The following is a 16846-nucleotide window of genomic DNA, read 5'->3' as shown; positions in this document are numbered from 1 at the left end:
ACAACACCATTAGGAATATTAGAAGCTTGTAAGTCATGATCTAACTGTCATATTTATCATTTGTAGTTAATTTAATGCCAATGATGAGAATAATTGTCATATCTTGATGAAATGATGCTGACAAAACATCAAATCAAAATTTGTAGCATTCAAGATCACCCATTCATGGATTTTAATTCTATAGGAAGCATATCCTTTATGTTTTCTGAATATAAAAAAATGTTAGCAAGAAACCCCATTTTTCTGTAAATTTCAGGATTATCTATTGTATGCATACCTTGTTTCCTTTTTAGTGCTTTTGAAAGAAAAAATTAAATACTAAGAATTCTCAATCTTACTTCTTCAGCTGTGGGACGATCTTTTGGATCAAATGCAAGTAAGAGCTCAAGTAGGCGAAGAGCCCCGAGATCCACATTAGGGAACTTCTGTGAGAAATGAACCGGTGGCTAAATATTCATGATAACAAAGCATGATATAAAACCATATCTGAATACATATGAAACTAATGAAAAGCGCATAATATTTTTCTTTAGCACCTAGACTTTGCTAATACGATCAATTCCATGAGCTTATAAAACATGCATAACAAAAAAATAGATAGTTCTAGTAAAACCATAGCTTGATATGGAAACAAAAATTTAAAGAGAAAGGCGCTCATGAACCATAACAGTATATCCAAATGTCATATTCGAGGCATTACTTTTCAACCCTAACAAAGCAATGTTCACAAATAACACCCATAAAGAAGAAAATTAAAACATGGGTGTAGGTTAACCTCTAAAGCCTTGAGTACATGCTCAGGTGCTATTGTTCGTTTATCCTCTCTGTTACAAACTTTATTGGACTCTGATGAAATAAGATTAATGAACTCTGTAAGAGGATTGTGTAGATATTCAATTTGTCCGGGGTCTTATTCAAAGTTAATTCGAGTTTATTATTATTAATATTATTATAAGTGTGATATTATATAATTATTAATATATATATATATATACATATACATATAAGCAGTAAATAAGTAAATAATTAAACGATTAAAAATGCACTAAACATTGTCTTTGATTTTTACAGGCCCAAATTACAAAAGGTCATTTGATCCAATTCCAGTAACCCAACCCAAGACCCGTTTAGGGCTAGAACTGATCCAAGCCTAAGGGAAACCCTAAATTTTGATAAGGTTTCCATAACCCTCTAGCGTTGCGCATCAGGAGTCATTGGATTCAAGGAGATCCAACGGCATGCATGCTTTAGTCATTAGGGTTTTAGGACCCTTCAGCCGCCACCTTGAAGCGTAACCTTCGGATCTGGACCCATCCAACGGTCCAGATCACGTTCTGCTGCCAACCCATCTCGATCACTAAGTTGCCACCGCCGTTGGACCTAATTACGACGGTCGACCATCCCACGTGAACCTTAGCAACCTGCAATATCAAGAGAAACACGACAGAAGATTCAGAACCAAGTTTCAAGGCAGCAAAACCCAAGTCAACGAAGATAAACTTGCAGTAGACTCACGAGATTTTGAAAGAGAAATCAGAAAACAAAAAATATTGTAAAATCTGGTTCTATATAAACCAGAACCAAAATGTTGTAAAGGGTTGGACCCTCAGATATTTTTCCAGAGAAGAAAAAGCAATAAATATCAAATATTTAAGAAAAAAACAACCAGCCATTATCAACCAAAGAACCAACGAAAACCGGGACCCATCAGTAGAAAGGAGAGAATAGTGGCAAACAAAGGTTACCTTTTAACTTTCGTCGTCTTCGCTAGGAATCAGGACCCCGTCTAGGAGAAGGTAAACTCTTTACCTTCGATTTGCTCTGGAGTCACCTCTAGAGTCATGCATGTTTGTTTTAGGTTTCAAACTGTGGGTATTCAAAGGTTTCTGGAAGTTTGGTTCGTGATGAGGGTCGGTTTGGGTAGTGGTTTGACTCCTCATCAGAGTCCTTGAAGTCACGGTGGCTGTGGGTTTAGTTTGTTAGGGTTCATAACTCGGCTAGAATCTAGGTTTTGGGGGGCCTGGTTTTCACCAAGGAGGCTCGAACTAGGGGTTCAGGGTTGTCAAGGGTTTGACTTCTCATCGGAGTCCTCCAGAGAGGGGAAAGGTCACGGTGGCCGTAGTGTTGTGAGGTTACTAGAGGGTGAAGCCGGTCGGGTTTTCAAGTTTAGTTTGGGCTTAGATCGCTGGTTTAGGTTGGTATTTGAAGGGGTTGTCATTGGAGGAAGTTTAGAGGACGTCTCGGCTCCTTATCGGAGCCATTAGACGGCGGTGGCCACGGCGTTGGCCATGCTTCGTCTGGGGTTTGAAGGTTGAAGAAGGAGAGATGAGAGAAAATGGCTGGGGCTCTTCTGTTTGGTTTAGGATGAGAAGAGAAAATGAAATTAGGTATAGGACTTACCCTATTATCCCATATATCAAAACGACGTCGTTCCCTGATGGTTTGAAACGGTTGCGTTTCATGAAGCTGGAGTCTACTGTGTTTTGCTGGGGGGGTAATTGTGAGTGTGGCCATCCCAATTTTGTTTTGTCCCATTTCAATCCCTGAACTGAGCTTTGTTACAATTCTAAGTTTGTATCTTAATTTTCAGCGTGTTACATCTTAGTCCAGAACCATGTTAGGGCCATTTTAATGTTGTTTAGGCATTGGATGTGTAATTTGAGAAACTTTCAATTTGGTCATTTGCAGTATTTTGGTTGTATTATGTTTGCAGTACCCAAAAATGAAAATGTTATGAAAAAACTTGTTATTTATTTTTTATGTTTTAGTCCTTTTAATATTTTATGCATGTTTGTTAGGCTAATTTAGATTTATTTTAAATATATGCATGCGTATATTATTTCGAGCATTTTTGTCCATACGCATAGAGTCAAGCGTAGTTTATTTGTATGTTGCATGTGTATATTATTTCGAGCATGTTGTCCATACGCACTTAGGTGTATTTCTTTTTAAAGCATGATTAGCCTCATTTACTTTAATCGCATGTTTAATTAATCTTTACATTAACATCACTTTGTATGATTCACATGATAGCCTCACGTGCATGACTCGACTCTTGTTACATAATTGGATTAAGGGTAATATATTTTTAATTTAAAACTGTCGGAATGGCTTCTCTTAACTTACTAGAGAGTTGTTTTGACAATTTTAAATTAAAATTGTATCCCGTCAGTAACGCCTAATTAAATTTGGATATATCATAGTAAAATTTGGGAGCGAAAGAAAAGGAAATATTCGACTATTTAAACTTTTCGAGAAAAGGTCGTTAGAACTGAACTAAAGATCTGGTCTCGGTATTTTTAAATAATCGAATATTCTTTATCTTTCTAATGACTTGGTAATTTTAAATTAAATCTATTTTGTTGCTTTGAATGTTGTAAATTTGCATTTTTGTTGTTTAAAGGGATCATTAATCAAATTAAATTTGAACTTGCGAAATTCGTTGCAAAGAAATTAATTAATCAACTAGGTACCGATTTAGGGCGTTGTGGGGGTGCTAATCCTTCCCCACGCGTAACCGACTCCCGAACTTGGATTTTGGTAACGTAGACCGTAAATTTTCCATTTTAATTAAAATTAATTTTTATTTAAAATGACAATGTTTTTGGGTGCCCAATCACACCCTAATCAAAGATTGGTGGCGACTCCTCGAACCTTATATTTTTATCGTAAAGGAATTTCCAATTTTTCGAAATGAGATGTTTTCTAAAATCGCACTGTTTTTAATTAAAAAATCAATCCTAATTAAAATGATGCGGTTTCTAAAATCTCGCTCCCCCACCCGTACAAAAATCGTTTCGATAGCTTGGCGACTCCACTGGTGACTTTTTTAGAGAGTCAGGCCTATAGTCGATTAATTAATTGTCTTTGCAAACGAAAGTTATAAGTTCGCTTTGATTTGGTTCTTGATCCCTTATTTGTTTGAATTGTTTTGTGTGCATCTTAATTTGTAATTTGGGTTAATGAGTAAATAGTTGTACTAATGTGTGATCTACATGTTTTCAGTTTTCTGACTTTCACTTTAGTCTATTGTTTCTCTTGGATCGAGGCAAAGGATTATGAGTTTCCCCACTGTTGCTGTAAACCTTTAATATTTAGAGCACTCTAACTGTGCTCTGTCCCGTTAGGTAGGGGTGAAAGCTACGCTTACGTGAGAAAAATTACTTTTCTCCACATGGGCTTTAGCTAGTAACCTCTGGGGTACATGCCTTATGTTTACGAGTGAAACATTGAGTTTCCTCGCATAGACATAGGGAAATGTATCCTCTCGAAATTGAACTTGATCCGTTTTAAGCCTATAATGGGCGAGGATCGAGGGTCTGGCAAGCCCAAGGGGGCACCAGCAAAGGACAATTCGAGGACCTTTTTAGAAATACTGAAACTCTGTCCATCTTATGTCGAATCTCTGTCCGCAGACACAAAGGGGAAACTCATTCTAACTTTTCCCTCGAATTTATTTTTTGCAAAAAAGTATGCGAACTAGAGATCATGTGGTTAGGTTTATTTTTCGAACAGGCATGTGAATTAGATACCATGCGGTTAGGATTTTTTATGAATAACGAAACCTGAGAGTAGATACCATGTTGGGTAGGATCTACTAAAGCATGATTGGGTAGATATCATGTTGGGTAGATATCATGTGAATAAGGTTTAAGATGTATATATTTTCTATCTCCATGTTGTTTATGTATTCTTCGACTATTCATTGTATATACTAACACAGTTTTATTTTTGTTTGTGTTTTGTGTTTTATTTATTACTGCTGCATTGCATCATCATTCATGAAGAAAGGTGTTGATTCACAAGGTGGTCATAAAAGTAGAAGGCGGTCATAAAATGGACAAGAGCTTTCATAACAAGGAAGTGGATAACGCAGAAGTGAGGTCGTGGTCCGAGGAAAATCAGAGGAAGAAAGGTGACAGTTTGACTGAAGATTACATATCAGTACTACCAGAGGTTGCTCCGGTCAGTCTAAAGCAAAACGATTTGCAAGAGTTACGCGAAATTTGGGAAAGTTGGAATTCTGGTGTGAAATACTCTTTCTGGCAAAAGTATGGTGACATCGCCCTTCTGTTGTACGTGAAAGTAAACGAACCCCTAATCAAAGTTCTCGTCCAGTTTTGGAATCCCGCATATAGCTGCTTCACTTTCAACAAGGAATACATGACTCCCACGTTAGAAGAATACACCTCCTTGTTTCATTTCGAGACGATACACTTGGACCGAATCTACTCAAAAGCCTCAAGGACACAATCCTTTAAGAGCAAGCTCGCAAGGATTACTGGGATGGGAGAGAAGTGGGTTGCTGATCGAATCCAAAAGAAGGGAGAGTCCGATTGCTTCCCTTGGTCATGCCTCAAGGAGCTCATTGTCAAGCATAGCGATATCGAGAAGAGCATGGAGATGTTTGCCTTGGGAATTTATGGTTTGATGATTTTCCCGAAAGTTCTTTATCACGTGGAAGCCGCAGTGGTCGATTTATTCGAGTGTTTGGAAAGGAAGGTAAACCCTGTTCCTGCGGTTTTGGCTGAAACATTCAGAGCACTTAGCAGTTGCAGAAGAGCTGAGAGTAGCCGCTTCACCGGGTATGTCCAGTTGCTTACTGTTTGGATACGCAGTCACTTCTGGAAAATTGACCGAGAGTATAGTCGACGGTTTTCTACGGCCTATTCACCCTTAAAAGATTTCCTCACTAAAGAGTGGCCAGAGCATCTCACGAGGAAGGATTGGGTCTCACTCTTCAGAAATTTACAGGAGCATGATATAGTGTGGCGTGTCCCCTGGTTAGATTTTGTGGATGTGTTGTACAAATACGGGGATTCCGATTAGGTAACCCTATTAGGGTTATGGGGTGGAGTAGGTTATGCACCACTGATGGTACTGAGGCAATTTGGGGCACGCCAATTCATCCCAGCTACATCCGGTCTGAAGGCATCTGAATTTGTGTACTGTGGAGATCACTACAAGAAGACTGCTCGTGCAATGTCAGAGGCGTGGAAGTCAACCTTTAGAACTGATTTCATAGCAGCTGAGGTCATGCTGACACCAGATTACGTGGCATGGAGGGCGGTGCGAAAGAATGATATCCTTCCGTTGGCGGATCGTGACCAAACAATTCCTTTGGAAGCACAGTTTAAATACGTACCGTCTAAGTTGGAGATACTAAAGAGTGAATTCGAAGCGGAAATCGCCAGGAAGGAAGCAGAGTGTGAGGCCCTTAGACAAAAGAATTTCATGTTGGACATCGATAGGGGGTTCTATAATACACAGTTTGAGCTTATGCGCAAGAGAAATGATGAAGTGGAGGCCAATCTCACTAGTTTACAGAGCGATTACCAAAAGATGAGTCGAGCACGGGCAATTGCTGGCCTCGGGAGAACTTCAGAGCAGTGGCGGTTAGAGCTCCGGGCTGAGAGGGATCGTCGAGTTAGAGACGTCAGAGCCGAGAGAGAGTACCGAGTCAGAGAAGTAGAGACAGAGAAGAAGAAAAGAAATCAAGAACTTGAGTCTGAGAGAAGGTCTTGGGTTAGGGCACTGAAGAGCGAAAGGACAGAGGCTAAAGAGTTAAGACAAAGGTACACCTTGAGCAAGAAGCGAGAAGAAGAATTGCATGCTAATATTGAAGAACTCAGAATGAAGGCAAATAACATGCAACTTGAACTTGAGGTTAGAAAGCAAAGAATCGACGAGCTCGAAACTGAGAAGAGGCAAAGCAAAGAAGAGCTAAAATTAGAAAGGCAACATCGGGAGAGTGTGCTCCAAGGAAAACAGGATGAAATATTCCTCTGGATACAGAGGTGCGGAGCAAAGAACGAACGGATAGAGGTACTCAATCAAGAGATGCATGAAATGGAATCAAGGCATGAGGAAGAGTTAGCTCGAGCCAAGGCAAAGAATGAAGAGTACAGTGCCTACGTTATGTAGCTTGAAAGTTCCTTATCTGCAGAAAACAGTCAGCGTTGCCCAGTGGATCAAAGGGTTAGCCTCGAGGAGAACGCTGTTTTGCAAAAGAAGATTCATGATTTAGAGGCTGCCTTACGAAGCTGCCAGACACAAATCGCTGGTCTCGAGCGCACCGTCCAAGGCACCAGACTGCAATGGCAAAACTCAAACGATCACTTTAGAGGCTGGAAGACAAACGTGAATCACGTGATCCGAGAGACCATGAATCAGTTAAGCGGCGTTGCGAGGCAGTTGGGAGAGATGGACCTCCAAGCAAAAGTCATCCAGAGCTATACCAATCCAGCATCAGGTGTAGGAAAGAGGGTCGATTGGCTTGTCAATCAGATAGTAGAGCTGAACATGAGAGCTAGGCCATTTCTGTAATGGACTTTTCTTGTAAAGATGATGCTTTTGTCCTAAATGAAAGTTGTTCTAAGACTGATCGCGTCTTATGAATCAATGCCTTTCTGTATGCATTTGCATTTTATTTGCAATTTAAGTTTTGTGTTGCATTTTTTATCACACTTTACATAATTTGCATTCATCCTCAAAGCATTAAAATTAACAATAAGGGATACATTACAGAATACTGGGAAATTTCAAGCATCACTATAACACAAGGAAGGCCATGGATGATAAGATTGCTCAAATAGAAAGAACTCAATTGCAGTTGCAAGATGATCTGAGAAAAATGCAAGAAGATATGCTTAAGGCTCAAGAGGATATGTTGTCTAAGTTGGCAAATATGCTGGGAGGGAGAAATCCAGAGCACGGAAAGGCCCATGAGCAAACAAGTGAAGAACCACTTTACCCTCCAGGGTTTACCCCGGTACAGTCTCCGAATATCCAAGGAACATCTGTCCATACCAAAGTACACATAAATCCTGACGGCATTGCAGTTAATCCGCAACCTGGATCTTGTTCGTATCCCGAAGAAAGCCCATATCACCAGGTCCCGGACCTTGATGAAGAAGCAAAGAAGAGCGAAAACAAGTTGTTGCAGGAGCAATATAAGCAGCTAGCAAATGAAGTACAAGCTATGAAAGAAGATACCAGCTTGTATGGTCTCGACGCTAAGGAACTGAGTTTAGTTCCTGATCTGGTCCTACCTCCCAAGTTCAAAACCCCTGACTTCGAGAAATACGACGGTACCCAATGCCCTTCTGCCCATATCACAATGTTCTGCAGGAAAATGACTGGTTACGTAGGGGACGACCAGCTGTTGATCCACTGTTTCCAGGAAAGCTTAGTAGGCTCAGCATTACGATGGTATAATCAACTAAGGAGAGTTGATGTCAGGACATGGAAAGACCTGGCCAAATCTTTTCTCGACCAGTATAAGCATGTGAAGGACGTCAGGCCTAACATAATGGTGCTGCAAGCAATGGAGAAGAAGCATAATGAAAGTTTCAGACAATATGCTCAGAGGTGGAGAGAGGTAGCAGTACAAGTCCACCCACCGTTGGTAGAGGAGGAAACGAACCTACTTTTTGTTAATACCTTGAAGGCTCCATTTTTCTCACATTTTGTTGGTAATCCTTCTCGAAGTTTTGCTGATATAGTTACGGCGGGAGAAATGATTGAAATGGCGATTAAAAGCGGGAAGCTTGAGGGAGGAGATTCCAGCAAGAAACAGCTGATGAGGAAGAAGGAAAACGAAGTCAACAAAATAAGGCAGTATGATTCCCATAATATCATAGTGTCCCGACCACAGGGAACGGTAGCATCACCCCAAATTGACAATAGGCAAGGGGCAAGAGATCCAAGGAGAGAGAGGCCTCAATTTGATCCGATTCCTATGACTTATAAGGAGTTATTCCACGAATTATATGATCGACATGTAGTCTCACCTTATCATGTGGACCCTATACAACCCCCGTATCCCAAGTGGTATGATGCTAGTGCTAAGTGCGAATACCATGCAGGGGTTTCCGGACATTCTATTGAAAATTGTCCCGCTTTCAAAAAGGTCGTCCAAGCTCTGGGAAGAAGAAACGTCATCAATTTTGGTGACAGTGAACAGCCAAACATAGCCCATAATCCATTGCCAAACCATGCAGGAGCCGGGATTAATACAGTCGCTGAAGAGAAAGGAAGAACGACTGTAAAAAATGTTAGGGAGGTGATGTCACCCATGTCTTGGGTGTGGTGCCAAATGGTCAAGGTAGGACTATTAAAGACTAATCTGCCATGTGAACATTTCAACAATGAAGAGATGTGCCACTACCATAACTGCACAAGACACAATATACAATAGTGTTCTGATTTCTTAGGGCTGGTACAAGAGATGATGGATAGTAAGGAAATCGAGTTCTTCAAAGAAGGGGCTGAGAAAGAAGAAGCGGAAGTTTACACCTCTGAGGGATCATCCAAAGGGGTCTATAGTGCTAGTTGTCCCCTCGTCATTACTCCCAAGAATCGAGTGGCTGAGAAGGTAGCTCCAAAGGTGATTATTACACCTCCCTCTCCGTTCCCGTACAAAGACAATAAACAGGTACCCTGGAGATATACTTGTCAAATAGGAGAGGTGGCAAAGCAACAGGAAGAGGTAGATGAAGTGGGACACATGACCAGGAGTGGTAGATATTATCACAAAGAACCTGAGAAGAAGATTACTGTCGGGAAAGGAAAAAGTATCGATGTGCAGATAAAAGAAGATGAACCCATCGTCAATGAGCCAGTAACAGAGAATGAAGCGATGTAATTTTTAAGATTTTTGAAACATAGTGAATACAGTATTGTTGAGCAACTGCACAAGCTGCCTGCCCGTATTTCTGTCCTATCACTTCTTCTGAGTTCAGAGGCTCATCGCAACGCCCTGTTAAAAGTTTTAAACCAAACCTTTGTCCCGAAGGAGATACCCACAGAAAAGCTGGACCGACTAGTTGCCAACATCCAGGCCGATAATTTTTTATCTTTTTCTGATGACGAGATCCCTTCTGGGATGATTGGCAATCATAAGGCTCTACACATCATAGTTAGGTGCAAAGGGCATGTTCTATCCAGAGTACTGATAGATAACGGTTCGGCGTTAAATGTGATGCTCTTAGTGACCCTGAAAAAACTGCCAGTGGACAGCACCTTGATGAGAAGCTGTCAAAGTGTGGTTCGAGCTTTTGATGGAACGAAGAGAGAAGTTCTAGGCAAGATTGATATCCCTTTGACTATTGGCCCGGCGATATACGAAGTGGAGTTTCTTGTGATGGACATCATGCCTACATACAACTGTTTATTGGGAAGGCCCTGGATTCATCAGGCCGGTGCGGTTCCGTCAACGTTGCACCAAAGGATAAAATTTGCAATTGATGGGAGGCTTATATGCATTCATGCTGAGGAAGACATTATTGCTTCGGTTTCTACTACTGCTCCATACGTTGAAGTGGAAGAGCAAGCTGTTGAATGTTCTTTCAGATCGTTGGAATACGTCAATGCCATGTTTGTGGCAGAAGGAAAGAAGATCCCGAAGCCTAGATTGTCAAACTGCACCAAAATGGGGCTTAAGCTGACTCTTGGAAGAGGAGCAAAAATTGACAAAGGGTTTGGACGTCGGTTGCAAGGACGGTGGGCCCAATCTACCCTGTAACTAAAAGAGACAGGTTCGGTTTAGGGTATCAGCCGACTTTAAAAGAAAAACTGAGAAGCATCAAGAAGATTCAGGAATTGAGAAAGGCAATATTGACTGGTGAGGACCCAAGCTGGGAGCCCATGACATTCCCGCCATTGAGTAACATTTTCGTATCAGGAGGATATATGTTTCAAGGGACTTTGGAAAGCAGTAAAGTGATAGTTGAGAATGCCTTGGAGGACTTGGGCATTAATGTCATAACCGATGAGGAGTTCAAATAAATGAGAGCTACGGGCATTTACCCTGCGCCACTGGGCTTTGTGTTGAACAACTGGACTGCGGAGGAATTGCCTGTAGTTTACAAATCTTTTGCAGAGTAATACACTAGAACTCTTCCCTATTGTTCATACCCTGGGACAATAGGTGATTTGATGTAAAGGGTTAAGTTGTGTGTTTTTACTTGCTTTCAATAAAAGATGTGTTTTGTTAATTCCCAAATGGCAAACATTTCCTCATGCATTTTTGTTTGAATACACGCATATATTATTTCTTTCTATTTGTTTATATGGGAAAAGATTCTCCCATATGTATATATGTATATATATCTTATTTTTCGTTATCCTTTCAGGAACTCATATATCAATAAAACGAATGCTAATGACTCTGACCCGGAGATTGATTTCGAGATGTCCATATGTCAAGGGGAAATCGAAGGTTGTGATGATGATGAGGGATGTGAACCACCCTCAGAATTACTAAATATGGTGGAACAGGAAGATGAGCAGATTCTGCCTCACGAAGAGCTTACAGAGATCTTGAACCTGGGTACATATGAGGATAGAAAGGAAGTAAATATTGGTACCACCCTGTCTGCTGAAGGAAGGCAAAGCTTGATAGAATTACTTCAAGAATTCAAGGATGTATTTGCTTGGTCATACGAGGACATGCCAAGGCTGGATACAGAATTGGTTGTCCATAAATTACCAATAAAGCCTGATTGTAAGCCCGTACAACAGAAACTGAGAAGAATGAGACCCGAGATGCTGCTCAAGATTAAAGAAGAAGTGAATAAACAATTTGATGCTGGGTTTCTCACAGTGGCCAAATATCCTGAGTGGGTAGCAAATATTGTCCCAGTACCAAAGAAGGATGGGAAGGTACGAATGTGTGTCGACTATAGAGATCTGAATAGAGCTAGTCCAAAGGATAATTTTCCTTTGCCACATATAGATACGTTAGTGGACAATACTGCTGGAAATTCCTTATTCTCATTTATGGATGGTTTCTCCGGCTATAATCAAATTAAAATGTACCCTGAAGATATGGAGAAAACAACGTTTGTCACTATGTGGGGGGACGTTTTGCTATAAAGTCATGCCGTTTGGATTAAAGAATGCAGGGGCAACCTATCAGAGGGCCATGGTGACGTTGTTTCATGACATGATGCATAAAGAAATTGAAGTCTATGTCGATGATATGATTGTCAAAGCCAAGACGGAGGAGGAACATATCGAGAATTTGAGGAAGCTCTTTCAAAGATTAAAGAAGTGCCAACTAAAACTTAACCCAAATAAGTGTACTTTTGGGGTGACATCAGGAAAACTGTTGGGATTCGTAGTGAGCCGAAAGGGAATTGAAATAGATCCCGATAAAGTAAAAGCCATTCAAGATTTGCCAGCCCCAATAACACAAAAAGAGGTTCGAGGATTTTTGGGGAGATTAAATTACATCGCTCGGTTTATCTCGCAGCTGACCGAAAGATGTGATCCCATATTCCGCCTTCTTCGTAAGAATGATTCAGGAGAATGGAGTGAGGATTGCCGAGAGGCTTTTGAGGCAGTAAAGAGATATCTTTCGAATACTCCGATCCTAGCACCACCTATCCCAGGAAAGCCTTTAATTCTTTACTTGTCCGTTTATGACAATTCAATGGGATGTGTGTTGGGGCAACATGATCAAACTGAGAAGAGGGAGAGGGCTATCTACTATCTCAGTAAGAAGTTCACTGAGTGTGAGGCCAGATACTCACCAATTGAAAATTTGTGTTGCGCTTTAGTGTGGGCTACCAGAAGACTTAGACAGTATATGTTGTATCATACTACCTGGCTCATATCTAAGCTGGACCCTTTAAAGTATCTAATGGGGGTACCTGAATTGTCTGGAAGGTTAGCCCGTTGGCAAATCCTGTTGTCCGAATTTGATATCCAGTATGTAAGCCAGAAGGCAGTTAAAGGGAGCGCCATAGCAGAATTCATTGCGAGTAGGGCTTCAAAAGAATATGAACAGTTGAACTTCGATTTTCCAGATGAGGATTTAATGGCTATCTCGGAGGAAGAAACAGTTGCGCTCACCGGTAAATACTGGAAGATGAACTTTGATGGTGCTTCAAACGCCTTGGGGCATGGGATTGGGGCAATCTTGGTCTCACCAAGGGAAGAGCATTATCCTTTTACCAGTCGGCTCAATTTTGATTGTACAAACAATATGGCTGAATATGAGGCTTGTGTTATGGGTCTTAGAGCAGCTATTGAACTCAAAGCAAAAATGCTGAGGGTATATGGGGATTCAGCTTTGGTAATTTACCAGCTCAGAGGTGAATGGGAAACAAAAGGTCCCAAACTTGTGGAATATCGTAAACTAGTTCTGGGACTTATTGAAGAATTTGAAGAAGTGACTTTCAATTACCTCCCCAGAGAAGAAAATCAAATGGCAGACGCCTTGGCTACTTTGGCAGCGGCCTTTAAGATGAACGAGCATTCAAGTATGATGCCTATTGAGATGAAGGCTTATGAGTATCCAGCCCACTGCTTTAACATTGAAGAAGAAGATGATGGAGGACCTTGGTACTATGATATCTTTCAGTATATAAGATATCAAAGTTACCCCGAACAGGCAACTGAGAATGACAAAAGAACCATTAGAAGAATGGCAGCAGGGTATGTGCTTAATGATGAGACCTTATATAAGAAAAGGATGGATCTGGTCTTATTAAGGTGTGTGGACACTAAAGAAGCGAAAATGATTCTAGAAGAAGTACATGAAGGAATATGTGGCACCCATGCTAGTGGGCATGTAATGGCCAGACAGATTATGAGATTTGGGTATTATTGGTCAACCATGGAAACTGATTGCATCAATTATACCCGAAAGTGTCACAAGTGTCAGATTTATGGGGATAGAATGCACACCCCTCCTCATCCGTTGCATGTGATGACAGCTCCGTGGCCGTTTTCTATGTGGGGCATGGACGTTATTGGGCAAATTTTTCCGAAAGCGTCAAATGGTCATCGCTTCATTCTGGTAGCAATAGATTACTTCACCAAGTGGGTAGAAGCAGCTTCCTATGCAAGTGTTACCCAGTCAACGATATGTAGGTTCTTGAAGAAAGAAATCATCTGCAGATATGGCTTACCAGAGAGAATTATCTCTGACAATGCGTTGAACTTAAACAACAAGATGATGAAATCTGTATGTGAGCAATTCAAAATAAAGCATCATAATTCCACGGTTTATCGCCCAAAGATGAATGGGGCAGTGGAGGCGGCTAATAAGAACATTAAGAGGCTTATAGAGAAGATGACTGAAACTTATAAAGATTGGCATGAGAAGTTGCCATTTGCTTTGTTTGCCTATCGGACTTCTGTACGGACGTCAACTGGGGCAACTCCGTTTTCTCTAGTTTATGGGATGGAAGCTGTCCTCCCTATTGAAGTGGAAATTCCCTCGCTCCGGGTTTTATCGGAGGTGAAGCTAAATGAGGCAGAATGGGTACAGGCCAGATATGACCAATTGAATCTGATTAAAGAAAAGAGATTGAAGGCTATTTGTCACGGTCAGATATACCAGAAGCGGATGATACGCGCACATGATAAGAAAGTTCGCCCTCGAGAAATCCACGAAGGAGATTTGGTGCTCAGAAGGATATTGCCCATTCAAAAAGATTTCCGAGGGAAATGGATGCCCAAGTGGGAAGGACCCTATGTTGTCAAGAAAGCCTTCTCTGGGGGAGCTCTAGTCTTAACTGAGATGGATGGGTCTGAATTACCTTATCCAGTGAATTCTGACGCAGTTAAGAAGTATTTTGCTTGAAGAAAAAGAAGAATAAAAATGAGTGAAAAAAATATAATAAAAAAATAAAAAAATAAAAAATGAATGAAAAAATGAGGGTTCAAGATGAAAACTCGAAAAGGGCGTCTTGAAACCAAAGGAGGTCGAGTCGAAAACCCGTAAAGGGCGACTTGAGTTTTAAATTCAGAGTTCGTGTATGGTGGAGGATCTGAATTGTTTTGGGGAGTAGGAAGAGCTCCTGACATGGGTAACGACAATGGCCATTGGGGTTGAGACCAAAGATTAATGAGTCTCGATGGGGACAACCAGAGGAGGAATTGAATGCACGTGAGATTTAATATTGGTTTATGGCATCTAATAATGGGAGATTTTGGGGTTCAGAAAGAGTTTTGCACTCTTAGGTGTCATCACCATTTTGGAGATCCTTTTGACAGAAGCTACACTCGAGTCATTCTGACGGCGTGCCAGTTCAAAAGCATTTGTGTTATTGATATTTGAAGACACCTATCCTTTGGTTCTTTTCCGATTAAAAGTTTGTCATGTAGTTGCCTAAAAATTCTTTGCATTTATATAAATAAAGAGATATTTTCCCTTCTTAATTTCCCTTTTACAAGCATCTAATTTTGAAAAAGTTAAAACGCATAGCTTAACTTGTGGTACATGAGATCATTTTGTATTATTATGCAAAAGGTTTTGGAAATGCAGGTATTCTGAAGCTAGTAATGGTTTTACCCATAAGCTTGTAGGGTTGCGAAAAGCTAAAACTTTGGAATTCATAGACAATCTTAGCCATTAATAGATGACCCAAAGAAATTGTCATTTATCAAGAAGTTGGTCATGTGTACCGGCAGGTTTCAAGAAAGAAAGAAGTCAAAGTCCTGTCGAGCCAAAAGATATGGTATTGAGAGTGTTAGCTGGGGTGAACGGGTCAAATGCTCTGTACCCGAAACGAAATCGAGTTCCATTGAAATCAAAAGGGATAGTATTCTTTCGAAGAAGAAAGTGCATTAAATTGCATAATTGCATACATCGTAGGCATGAATAGGATCATGACATTGCATGATTATTTTAAATGTTTGCAGATTTCCCAACGATTATTGAAGATTGATCGAGTCTTATACTCTCTGAAGAAATAGGGAGCAGACGCGATTGTTGAAGATTGTTCGACTCTTATACTCTCTACAGAAATAAGGAGCAGACACGATTGTTGAAGATTGTTCGAGTCTTATACTCTCTGCAGAAATAGGGAGCAGACACGACTGTTGAAGATTGTTCGAGTCTTATACTCTCTGCAGAAATAGGGAGCAGACACGATTGATGAAGATTGTTCAAGTCTTATACTCTCTGAAGGAATGGGGAGCAGACACGATTGATGAAAATTGTTCGAGTCTTATACTCTCTGCAGAAATAAGGAGCAGACACGACTGTTGAAGATTGCTGGAGTCTTATACTCTCTGCAGAAATAGGGAGCAGACACGATTGATGAAGATTGTTCAAGTCTTATACTCTCTGAAGGAATGGGGAGCAGACACGATTGATGAAGATTGTTCGGGTCTTATACTCTCTGAAGAAATAGGGAGCAGACAAGATTTGTTGAAGATTGTTTGGGTCTTATACTCTCTGAGGAAATAGGGAGCAACCACGATTGATGAAGATTCTTCAAGTTCCTACTCCCTAAGAAAGAGGGAGCGAACCCGTTGACAGAAGATTGTTCGAGTTCTATACTCCCCGAAGAAAGAGGGAGTGAACTCGTTCGCAGAAAATTGTTCGAGTTCTATACTCCCTAAAAAATGAGGGAGCGAACCCGTTTTCCGAATATTTTTCAAGTCCCACTATCCTGAAGTTGCGGTGAAATGGATTAATCTTTTGAATATTTCATGACCAGACAAATTTGTCCATCTATTGATCTTTTCTCTATTCTCGTTACACGACAATGAGCAAAGAGGGGCAGCTGTAGATATTCAATTTGTCTGGGGTCTTATTCAAAGTTAATTCGAGTTTATTATTATTAATATTATTATAAGTGTGATATTATATAATTATTAATATATATATATATATATATATACATATAAGCAGTAAATAAGTAAATAATTAAACGATTAAAAATGCACTAAACATTGTCTTTGATTTTTACAGGCCCAAATTACAAAAGGTCATTTGATCCAATTCCAGCAACCCAACCCAAGACCCGTTTGGGGCCAGAACTGATCCAAGCCTAAGGGAAACCCTAAATTTTGATAAGGTTTCCATAACCCTCTAGCGTTGCGC

General features: G+C 40.5%; 1 long non-coding RNA gene across 1 annotated transcript; it reads right to left on the bottom strand.

Moving 5' to 3' along the window:
• Positions 1 to 1417: 1417 nt before the first annotated feature.
• Positions 1418 to 15351, bottom strand: LOC120137453. Its single transcript, XR_005517431.1, has 3 exons — positions 15341 to 15351; positions 7746 to 7747; positions 1418 to 1499 (listed from the first exon to the last, which is right to left on the bottom strand). It is a non-coding gene; the product is annotated as an uncharacterized LOC120137453 (long non-coding RNA).
• Between the last annotated feature and the right edge of the window lie 1495 nt (positions 15352 to 16846).

The sequence above is a fragment of the Hibiscus syriacus genome, unplaced genomic scaffold, assembly GCF_006381635.1.
Source record: "Hibiscus syriacus cultivar Baekdansim isolate YM2019G1 unplaced genomic scaffold, ASM638163v2 tig00110670_pilon, whole genome shotgun sequence".
Classification (NCBI taxonomy): Eukaryota; Viridiplantae; Streptophyta; class Magnoliopsida; order Malvales; family Malvaceae; genus Hibiscus; species Hibiscus syriacus.
This window is presented reverse-complemented; position numbering and strand designations above follow the sequence as displayed.